Raw genomic sequence first — 12,352 nt, 5'->3', positions numbered from 1 at the left:
TGTATTTATTTTTTTACCAATATAGACTGCTTGGAGACCCTTTGGGTCTCATAACTCAACACGAGTTCACTACTGTCATGGACTGACTGGATGCAGGGGAGCGATGGGAGACACCAGCTGGGGGAACCCCCAAGGGAACTCTGAAGGGAGGAAGGCTCAGAGCCAGGGGATTGTTGGTAGGTCGATGGTGAGTGGTCAGAGGGAGGAGAGGGAACAGACTGGGAGGAGGAGGTGTCAAAGCTGAAGAGGCAACAGTGAGCAGGAAGAGGCTCTGACAGAGAGCAGTCCAAACTCAGAGGCAGGAGAGGAGTGGGGGCGAGGAGATAGAGATGCTGCTGAAGAATCTAGGAAGTCTCCTACTCCTCCTGCAACCAGCTCCCCTCTTCTCATGTCTCCCAGAACATGCAGAGAAGTGAAGAGAGTGGAGTGAAGAGAGACAAGACAAAGGAGTCTTAGGCTGCTGGGGAAGGAACCGCAGGAGGAACCTTAGAGAGCGGTGGGAAGGCAGGGATCTTCAGTCCTCACAACTGCCCCATTGGAGCAAGACCTACTGGGAAGAGTTGTTCTGATTACTAGGTCTGTGTTGTTTTTGTTTCTTTGAATAAAGAATTAACTTCACTGATCAGGGTTTTTTTTATTACTGATTACAGCATGGGTAGGCAAACTAAGGCCCGGGGCCCGGATCTGGCCCAATTGCCTTCTAAATCCAGCCTGCAGATGGTCTGGGAATCAGCGTGTTTTTACATAAGGAGAATGTGTCCTTTTATTTAAAATGCATCTCTGGGTTATTTGTGGGTCATAGGAATTCGTTCATTATTATTTTTTTCAAAATATAGTCTGGCCCCTCAAAAAGTCTGAGGGACAGTGGACTGGCCCCCTGCTGAAAAAGTTTGCTGACCCCTGGACTACAGCTCCTGACAACTGTTTTATTTTAATTTATTTCAGTTTTTACAGTTTTAACTCATTTTTAAACTCATTTCAATCTCCTGTATACTGCATAGTCAAATGGTATATGAATTGTTAAAATTAATTAATTAATTAATTAAAAATATGATTCAGATTAAGATCTCAAGCATAAAGGTGAAGCGTCCATGTAAGTATCTGACAAGAGTAACTACGTAATTTATGGTTTAATTCTACCCTCCTTTTCAGAGGCTCTAGCACCAGGAAGAACATGCAAGTGTGGGAACCACACACACCCAAGTTTATAAAGAGCTGCTTTATACCCAGATTAACAATCCACCCAGCACAGTCCTAAGTATTTTAACTGGCAACAGCTCATTAAAGTCTTTCCCAGAACTCCTACCTGAGAGATCCTTTCGACAGGATTAAACATGAGACTGCATATATGCACAATTTAGCAAAATATAACTGAGATACGTACAGGTCCTGGCTTCTTATAAGCAACACAAAGTCTCTCTGTCTGACTGCCTCTTTTTCTCTGTCTCACACACAGCCTTGCTGTAGCCTTTACTGTGCCAGCAGAATTGTGGCTGTTCTTAGGATGCTGCATGAGGACACAGGATTCTGGCAATGCACAATTATAGGGTCTGTTCACATATTTTGTGCACATTCTCCATTTTTCTCCCAAAATAGAGAAAGGGAAGTTGTATGAAAATATACCTTTTTTTATTTCCAGAGAGAAAATATGAATTTTATTGATTGTAGGCAGGGGCTCTCCGTGAAGTAACTGAGAGGGCCCAACTGAAGTATTTATTGAATCATTAATTTACTTTTATTTTTATTTTTGTATATGCACTACAGTTTACCTTTCAGCCCACCAGGAGTCTAGTAATGTTGTCATTAACAAAGATGTCAGGGGTAGGAATACGTAGTCTTGCAAGAGATCTTCAACAGAAATAAATATGGTGCAAGTTAGCTAACAAAGTAAGAGTTATTCATTTCATTTATTTATGAAATGTATATCCCACTCTTCATCGTTAAGGACCCCAGGTCCACTATTCTGATGATTGTTTCAAATCTGGAGATTAGTTTTAGGGCAGGGGTTAGTTTCGTCCCAAACCAAGGGAAAGAAGTCATGGAAATGGGTGGTGTCTTTGTGATCACCTGTGTGTTTGCAACTGTGCTAATTGAGGGAATAATAATAATAATAATAATAATAGTAATTTTTATTTATACCCCGCCCTCCCCAGCCAAGGCTGGGCTCAGGGCTGCTAACAAGCAATAATAAAAACAAGTTGAATGAATACAACTTAAAAACAAAATTAAAATACAACATAAAAATATTGAAACATTAAAATATTAAAATGTAGCCTCATCGCAAAGGCCAGGCGGAACAACTCTGTCTTACAGGCCCTGCGGAAAGAAATCAGATCCTGCAGGGCCCTGGTTTCACGAGGCAGAGCATTCCATCAGGCTGGAGCCAGTGTTGAAAAGGCCCTGGCTCTGGCTGAAGCCAATCTAACTTCCTTAGGGCCCGGGACCACTAGGGTGTTGCTATTTATGGACCATATTTATAGAGATCCATCCAGCCCAAGCAGTGCTGCTTCACACAATCTCGAGGCTCTAGTAAGCTCATCATATTGCTTTTCACAAACACCTCTTTATAACACTCAACTTTGCCCATGTACAACAGTTTTTCTACAATGCTCACACAACTTTTTCTCCTGGGTCATTGATGGTTTGAATGCCCCAGCACCTCATTGGGCCCCATACAGAAGAATTAAATGTTTTGTTGTTGTTGTTTTTTAAAAAACAGACTTGCAATTGATGCCAGATAGTCCTGCGAAAAGGTCACTGACTTTAGTGCTGACTAAAATGTGATTAAACTTTGGTGCCACAGTCCTGCTCTGTATGAACTGCATATTTGATGTTACAGCAATACTGCATTTCAGTGTGCTTTGTATATTTCCTATGAACTGTGGTTGAAACAGATGGGCTAAAATTTATTATAGTGCTGATGACACAAGAGGAAGGGAGGGTTCGTATACCATTCAGACAGTGTCATTAGTGTCCTTGAGAGTGACTTCACAGCCGGATGAAAGATATTGCTTCTTCACATACAACTGTTTCCTTTCCTCCATAGGTATTGCCAAACACAAATAATGTCTGAAGACATTAGAAGTAATTGTCAAGGAGGTGAGTACTGAAAATAATTTGCAATTCTGCTGCTGTTTTTTTGATGCCAACTAACCAAGCGTAAGAGGCTTCAGTTCAATTTTATGAAAGTGCAAATTTAAAAATAGACCCTGGAGTCAAGGGATATTGACTGTGCCAAGGATAAAACATTTTGCAGCCCTGGCCCACATTACGTGACTAGAGCTGGTAAGCAAATGTCACTTTCTCAGACCAACAGCTTGCTACTTTTTTTTTTTTTTACATGGATCTCACACTGATATCAAGAATATCAGATGTAATTAAAGAAGCCACACACCGGGCTACAGCAAAGCATCCCATCAGATTTCATTCTTAACAAAGTATTTAATCTGATTAAACAAAGGAAGTCTTTCCAAGGTGATCAAAGAGCCTGAGATTTAAGATTCAAATGAAAACAAAACTCAAGACTAAAAAGAGGTACCAGCAGGAATCATAGCAGGTAGTGCAAAATATGAGAGCCAGTGAGGTCCATTAACATAATTTGTTTGGGTCATGCAGGCAGGCAAGCAGTCAGTCAGTCAGTCAGTCAGACAGTCAGTCAGTTTTATTGCACATAGCCAAAGGCTGCCGCAATGTACACAAAATCATTCAACAGTTAATGGGAAATATGCTGGGTTAATACAAAAAACTTAAAAAATTTACCGGTATATTATCAAGACATTACCTGCTCTAAACAGAGTTATAGAAGTACCTTAATATACAGGTTAAGACTTTAAACAATATAATTTATAGGCTAAAATCACCACATGGCCACTAATATATTAAAAATAATGCTAATTAATACAATGTACAATTATATTCGGAGTTTAGTGATAAAGAGAGAATATAGCTTGAATGTAGGTAGGGTCAAATAAATTCATCTCCTTTACAGTTGGTGGCTATCTTGGCTATATAATTTGCTATATAATTTTCCTAGCGGCAGTTGCAAAGAGTGCTACACGCCAGGTCACATACTTATCTATGTCTGCGAGGAGATATAAAATCATGTCAGGGGGTTCTGGCCAGGGGACCTTGTCAATATAGGTGCTAAAAATCATTCTCTTGCTTCATTATATAAGGAGCAGCGCAAGATATAATGCATAAGGTCCTCTACTTCAGGACATCCCCTAATGCAAACACGTTTGTTTGTTGGTATGCCTCTGTGTCTCCCATCTCTGTTATCAGAGTTTATTGTATTTAATCGTAACTCTGTAAAAGCTTTCCGAAGTTGTACAAAAGTCAGTTCATTAAAATAAGGTGTTTGTTCATGGGCCTCTCTAAGTTTAAAATATAATGGGGCGCATGTGGATGTGTACATAAAGTTTAGGTCATTTTTAATTGCCACTGCCCTTACAGTTCGTTTAAAAATATTTATCTGTGAATATAAGGGAAGTTCTTTGATTTCGGTCACTGAGAGGTCATATTTGCCCATCAGTTGGGCAGCGTGATGTACCCAGTTTTTAAGGGATAATCCATTCGAGAGCTCAATCAGGCTTTTTTTTTTTTGTAGTGTAGTGTTGTCCATCTGTTGAATTCTAAACCAGTAGCAGAGGATCTATTTGGCTCTCTATGCTCAACATGCGAGTTTCCAACCTGAGGGTCATGCAGTCAGCTCTTGCCTCATTATGTGGTGCTACTGGGTGTCACAAACTTTCAGAGTCAGTTATCCCAGAGTCAGGGTAATTTAAAGATAGCATCAGCATTAACCTTTGCTTCTCTAGTTTGTATGGAACTTCCTCATTGTTACCCTAATAAGTAACTTGTTTGCATTTTAGAATCACTCCTAGTTGGCTTTTTGGTAAGTTGCAGAAATAACACAGTTGAGTGATTCTGTGGAGAGGCAAATTTCTGTAGGTGAGTCCCTAGTTAAAATATTCATGCAAGTTTAAACTTTGGACAGATTCACTCCTAATTAGAGCCAAGGTCATGGTAAATGGCTGTGAGACGAGCTCAGGATCCTGGGCCGGCTCATCCCTGCTCCCTTTCTGTCCTCAGAACATCCTGTTTTGGAGCTTCCTGCTGGTGGGGAAACTGCCAATAGGCCTCTCATCTGCAAGTTCAGCCAGCAGAGCTGAGTAGAGGAACACCTCACCCAGCCCAGCATAAGGAGGTTTGGACTGCTCTGCCTGACAAGAGAATTAGTCACGGGACCCTGATTTATGCACTCAAATGCAGTATTGGTTTGAAAATGTGACCTGCCATATCTTAACAGAACTTTAGAAACGGAGATGAGTCAGGCTGCAGTCTGGACTCTTGACAGAAATTTCGTAAACCTGACTTGGCTTGCCAAAAAAGCTGAAGAAACCAACTTGCGTTGACTTCAGCCCCTAAAAAATGGTCCTTTGTCAAAGGAGTTGTGACTGGTTACACTTGCCAGAATCTGCTGAAAAACTCAGCTTGTTCAGATGAATATAAAAAAATTTGCAAAATGAAGTGATCCCAAAGTTCCCTTTCCCCTTCACTTGCTAACTAAGCCAACTGTGTTGCTACATCCAGAATGGCTCGAGCAAATTAATAAAAAGGCCCAATTCATTCATTACCCTTGTTATGAAGCTGTTGCCCCAAATCTGCTCGCTCATGGCTCACTCCCACACCACATAGATAACTTTTTATTCATTCATTCATACATACATACATTTATTTTCATTTGTGAATTGCTTCCCATATAACATCCTGAAGCAATGTAACAATAAAAACATAAAAATACAATTGTAGTCCAATCTATATAAAGACTTGGATAAAAATTTGTTGGAAGAGGAAGATATTCAATAGGTCCTGGAAAGATGCTCCCCCAAAAAGGATATTGAGCTAGCGTCAAACTGAATGTTGTCGTATTTACATGTATCTGAACCCCCTCAGGCTAGGGATTTATACCCAAACAAAGATGATAGAAAAAGAAGATAATTATAAATGTAGTTTTTAACAACACTGCACAGCAGCATATATATATCTAGGTACAGTGTCAGGCACACATAAGAATATTCAAACATACTCACATTTCTGTCTTAAAGAAATAAGAATTCTAAACTAAAAAGGAGAGAATAGCACTAAAAACAGAGAGCGTTGCAAAGTTCACCTCTTCTAGTGCTGGCTAAAGTACTCCATATATATATATATATATATATATATATATATATATATATATAATTTTTTATTTTACTATTTTGAATACTTACTTAAACATCCTTAAAATATCAGTATCTTCCCTTCTTCTCTTTCCATGGTTCATTTTGCATACCATATATCCCTGCATATTTTACATAAACTAAACCATTTAGTATTCCATTATTACACCCATCAAAACTTATTTACATTGTTGTATTTATCATAATGCTGCCAATGTTTTCAAGTGTACACAATTCCCCTCCATGTATTTAATAAACATTTTCCAATCTTCTCTTTTCCAATACAGTATTATTCTTCTTCTCTTATTCTATATGTTAGGTCTGCAAGCTGCACATATTCCATCAGCTTAAGTTGCCATTCTTCTTTAGTTGGGACCTCGCTCATTTTCCATTCTGGCTAAAGTACTCCTGACACCATGTGAGTGTAGACAATAAAAGAGCTGTGAGTGACCCAGGCATTTTGCTCAGGAGTCTATGGCCAAAGAGATTTCAGGTCTTTATTAGTAAAATAGGGTCACAGGCACAGACCCTTCACTGAGCTTTAGGTTCGAAGTCCAGCGGCGAGTTTGAAGGTGTTCCTGGGGTACACAGAGAGAAAAGAACTCAAAAGCAACTCCCTTCAAAATAGAGATTCGCAACTCAGTACCTTCATCACATGATCAAAGGTTCACTCACATGTTAGCTACCAGAGAACAACCATCAGTTAATCATTAACTCAGCAAGAGCTCAGAGTACTCTTCTTGTCTTTAATATGGCTCCATTTGTTGGGGGGGGGGCACCAAGTTAAACCTTTTCACCAATCATTTTAGAACTTCATTAATATACAGGTGTTTTCACTTCAGTGTCAATTAAGTCAATTATACTTAACAGTCTTCACCTGCAGAATGCAGTGATCAGTTGGGTATGGAAGGGATAAGGGAATCTTTTAGGTACCCTGGTACTGAGCTGTATAAAGCTTTATATAACAGTAGCAACACCTTGAACTTAGCCTAGTGTGGATGTTTGGAGCACATGAGTAGCCAGGATCACATGGATACTTCCTGAGCAAGCATGGGAAGCCAGCCCTAAGAGACAGTGGCCTGGGTAAGTACCCACGAGTCAAACTGCTTATGAGACCCTGATAACTATAAGTTACTAATGGAATGTGTGAGCCAGCCCTGTGGAGCTACTTTGCAGTAGCAACTGTATCACAATCCTAATGGGGCCTGCCCTGAATGGATTAGCTGGGGTAATTAAAATGGGCGACACAATGCTACAACTTCCTTCTGCACAAGCAGCTTCTGCTTGGAATTGTGCCCAGGTGGTGCTGATTTATGGCAGCTACCACAACACTAGTGAACAAGGCCAAACAGGCTCCTCAGAATGATTAATGTGAACTGTCTGGTTGAGGAATGAACATCCATATGAAATTGCATGTTCCCACCATGACTTCGTATTTCCCCAAATGATCACTGGTCACAGTGAAGTTTTAAAGGGAAAATTTTCAGTTAACCAGCTTGGAGGAGAGGTCTTACACCAGGGGTAGGCAACCTAAGGCCCTGGGGCCAGATGCGGTCCAATCGCCTTCTAAATCCGGCCCACGGACAGTCTGGGAATCAGCGTGTTTTTATATGAGTAGAATGTGGCCTTTTATTTAAAATGCATCTCTGGGTTATTTGTGGGGCCTGCCTGGTGTTCTTACATGAGTAGAATGTGTGCTTTTATTTAAAATGCATCTCTGGGTTATTTGTGGGGCATAGGAATTTGTTCATTTTTTTTTTCCTTTCAAAATATAGTCCAGCCCACCACATGGTCTGAGGGACAGTGGACTGGCCCATTGCTGAAAAAGTTTGCTGACCCCTGTCTTACACAATCATTAAAAGCCCACCCACCCCAATCCAACAGGACTGTATTGCCACATATTTTGAAGAAAATGAAGCAATACCACCTAATGAAGGGGAGTGTAAGGCAGGAGACCCCAGAGGCAGCAGGGTTAGATTATAACTTTGAGTCTAAAATTACCCAGCTGCACCCCTGTTTTGGAGCTCCAGGAGAAGAGGGCACTGTGAATAGATGGTAGGAAGCAGGGAGGCAGCTGCTAGTTTTCAGAAGTTGCTGCCTCATGGGACAAGAGCCTCTCAGTGAATTAGGTATGGGGACTTGGTGATTCAGGGTTGAACGCAGTTGGTATGGAGGAAGAGAATTTTTAAGGAGAAGAGGGAAATTCTCAGTCATAATAATATGATACAAGAAGTGGTTTTTAACTCTCAAGGCACACGCCAGCAAATAAGGCATGGTTAGAGTGAACTGCGTCCAGTGTCGAGATTCTTCCAAGATGGCTTATTTTGTGGTTTCTTCCATCCTTATATTTGCTGACCCTTTGCGGCCGGGATTTAGTTTGTTCTTTTGTAATGTTCTGTCTCATCTCTGAACATCTTAACTAGATGCTGGGAACTTGAATGCAGAATGTAATTGTGTAATATTGTTTGATGTAGAAAAGATCAGTTTGTTTCCCTGGAAACAAATGCCTTCTCATTTGTAATGCACCACCACCTGAGCGCCAGCATTCTAACTAATGGGAGCTCCCACTCTCTGTTGCTAATTGCAACTGTGGGAAATGGTCCAGGATTGCAGAGGGCGTGCTGTAATCCCAGTTGCAAACAGAATCCCACGTTTATGTTGTTTTTAAATTTTATTTTTAAGACATGTATTTATGGGCACCTAATATTTAAGTCTGAAGCTGTTACCTGGGGTTAATGACAAGACTAGGGTTGAGCAAACAGTGCTTGGTTCTGGTTGTGCATTCAAGTTGCAAGCATTTGGTAGATCAGGACTATCTCTGTATAACAGTAGAGATGGGGAACCATTTTCAACCTGAGGGTCCCATCCCCTTCTGCGGGCCATATGGCATTGGCGGATTAGACCAGAGGCAAAAGTGAACAGAGCAACAAATGTGAATTTTACCTTTGCACAGTAGGCTTGTTCCTACTCACATGCTACTCTCTATCCTCCATCCATGCAAGTGAGAAGCATTATTGGAGTTGAGGGGCACATTCCAGCCAGGCAAGAACCCTCATGGAGGTTGTAAAACAGGGCCACTGAGGGTGTGTGGCCTGGATATAGTTCTTTGAGCTAGACAGAGAAGCCTGGAGAGCTATCTACTATCAAGTGGCCCAGTTAGACCCCTGAAATTGTGTGTATCAGGTTGCTGAGAGAAGTATATTGTGGGGTGTGCTGAATGAGCTCAGAACAGTTTCTCCTGAAATCAAATATACTCATTCATGTCTCTAAGGCAGGGTGAGGAACCTGTGGCCCTCCACATGTTTGCCTGCGCCTGGAGTAGAACCTATTATGTCAGTTGCACGTGGGCTCTAGTCCACAAAAGCTCTGGCCACAACAGAGCAGTTAGCCCCTAAGTTCCACAGACCCACCTTTGTTATTCTTAAAAAGATGGAGACAAATCAGCTTTTGCACAACCTCACCAGAATTCCTTTTCATTTGACAAGGAGACTGTTTGGTACCAAAGCAGCTACTGGAATTTGAAGACTTCCCCTCCTACCTCTTGCACTGCAATCCTGAAGTCTTTGAGGCACACCGTGAAATGGAGGCAGCCCTCAGGTTTTAAATGTCAGTGCTGTCTTTACAGCAGCTCTAGATGATGGATTTGTCTCCCTGGCAGTGGGAAGGGCCTTGGCACTGCCAGGGCCTGATGAGTATTGTGGAGCATTGGCGTTTACACAGCCGTTTGCTGACTCATGGACAGAAATTGACAGAGAGCAGCTGCCAGAAACTTGTTTTCCAGACCAATTTTCTTGTTACTTAGAAAATGTTACCTTTTAAGGATGAGTAATAGGGAGAGAGTATGTGTTTGTGTGTGTGTCTGACAAGCAAGGGAGAAAGAGCAAGAAGGAAAGTGATAAAAATGTAATCCAAAACAACCTGATTGAATTTCAAGTTAGATAGCTCTAAGTGTCCAGAGGCAAGTGTGTCCCTATGTAATCTTCATACGCATGTTGCATATTAACATAAATGGGTCTCTGTTACTTGAAATAGTGTTTTCATTTGCCAAGGAATCTGGTGGTAGGGGTGGCTTGTGAGTGAAGTATAAGTGTTTGTATGTGGGCTGTGTACACACGTAGCCTTTGAAAGGCACTGAGGGTTTTATTCACAACACACCTTTGTGCATAATAGTTTGCAGTTGTACACACCTTTATGAAATCCAAAGCAGTAGCTCCTATCTGTGTTGTTTATACACACAGGTGGGCATGTTTTCAAAGTAGCATGCAAGCTAAAGGTAAAGGTTAAAGGACCCCTGATCGTTAAGTCCAGTCGCAGATGACTCTGGGGTCGTGGTGCTCATCTCGCTTTACTGGCTGATGGAGCCGGCGTTTGTCCGCAAACAGCTTCTGGATCACGTGGCCAGCATGACTAAGCCACTTCTGGTGAACCAGAGCAGCGCACGGAAACGCTGTTTACCTTCCGACCGGAGTGGTACCTATTTGTCTGCTTGCACTTTGACGTGCTTTTGAACTGCTAGGTTGGCAGGAGCAGGGATCGAGCAACGGGAGCTCATCCCGTTGTGGGGATTCGAACCGCCGACTTCTGATCGGCAAGCCCTAGGCTCAGTGGTTTAGACCACAGTGCCACCCGCGTCCCTGTAGCATGCAAGGGTGTCCTTTAGTACGCTTTCCCTCAATTACTGTTTGTACATACCATTTTTTAAAGTAATAATTTTTCAGTTTTTCCAAATAGAGGGGCTGGATACTGGTGTGTTGATATAGTGATATGAAGAGGATGCACATTGGTATACAGGGGCGGGTAAGTTACCATACTCTCTGTGGACAAATGTGTGCAGCAAGTGCTTGAGAAGTGTTTCAGCAGAGTATTCCTTAGATTGACAAATAGTGTGGGGCAAGGATGACATGGGGATTGTGTATGGCACCCCCTGAAAGTTGCCTGCAACCACCTCTGAATGCTCATTATCACACAGTGTGTGCATGCCATTAAATTACCAGCAGTGTAGTTTAACTCATGCTCAGGTCAATATGCTGATTTTATCTAGGGCTTTGGTATTATTAGATTTACCTACATAAATGCATTCAGTTGTCCAAGTTATGAAACATTTATTTTTTCATCATCGCCCAGTGGAAGAACCTCTCCCGGCTGCATTCTTTCCTTGCTTATTTATTCTGATAGCCTGGCCAATGTCAACAGGCCTTTCCAAGTGAAGGCTCTTTGCTCTGGGGGTTAAACCTTTTTCTTTTTAATACTTTGCTGGTGCCAGCACGGGTGTCTATATAAATAGTTCTGGGGGAGGAGCCGGTTGTTGACTTGACTACTGTAGTCTTTATACTACTGAACCCCACGCCCCATTACATGGTGCTGAAAAGAAGCAACGAGAAACAATGTTGGGCTGTGCCTCTTGGCGATTTACTGTATTGCATGGGATTGTACCTTTCAGAACTAACTTCAAACAAATTGCATTATTTGTCCAGTCAGCAATAACCGGGTAAGATACTAGAAAGACATAGAGCTTCAATTTGAACAACAAGACTGCAGCACTCTCAACCAAATAATAATAAAAAAACCCCTAAGGCTGAATGCCACACCTTTGGCTCAGAAACTGCCTTAGCTATGATGGTGAATGCAAGACATAAGGTTTGAAACCAGCAGACTTTTTTTGTTGTTGTTGTTAATGCTTGTCTGTCCATAACATAAGGAAAAATAGAACACAATGTGAACCATTTTAAAAATGAAAACTGGAGTCTTCAACACTCTTGGCCAAAACAGTCAATAATTTATTTTAGAAATTTCTCCTTTGGGAGAGATCTTCAACTTTTCTCTATGGACACTCAGCAAACACCATCTAGACGATCAGTTTTCACTCATGGTTGAATGCATAGCTGTCAAGTGTCCCTTATTTGAAGGGACAGTCCCTTATTCCAGCGCCATGTCCCGCTGCTGTCCCTTATTGATGGATGTCCCTTAAATGTCCCTTAAATGATGTCCCTTAAATTTCAAAGGAAGCAGCTCCTCTCCCTCACTCCCTGCCGGCCAGGGAGGAGGGAGGCTCCAACTGTGTTGCTTGGCTGTGTTGCTCACCCAATAAGAAGTCTAAGAACGACTGGGGGGTGGAGCTTGCATGCCTTGTG

At 41.7% G+C, this 12,352-nt stretch overlaps 1 long non-coding RNA gene across 2 annotated transcripts; it reads left to right on the top strand.

The window, feature by feature from the left end:
* The first annotated feature begins 228 nt into the window (after positions 1-228).
* On the top strand, positions 229-6,085 carry LOC307211519. Of its 2 annotated transcripts, none has more exons than XR_013836498.1 (3): positions 229-576; positions 3,047-3,099; positions 5,092-6,085. It is a non-coding gene; the product is annotated as an uncharacterized lncRNA (long non-coding RNA). The 2 variants fall into 2 exon arrangements; XR_013836499.1 differs by lacking the exon at positions 229-576 and adding an exon at positions 1,498-1,887.
* Positions 6,086-12,352: the final 6,267 nt, after the last annotated feature.

This window comes from Podarcis cretensis, assembly GCF_951804945.1.
Source record: "Podarcis cretensis genome assembly, chromosome: 2".
In the NCBI taxonomy this organism is placed as follows: Eukaryota; Metazoa; Chordata; class Lepidosauria; order Squamata; family Lacertidae; genus Podarcis; species Podarcis cretensis.
Note: the sequence above shows the minus strand (reverse complement) of the source record. Positions and strands in the feature narration are given on the sequence as shown.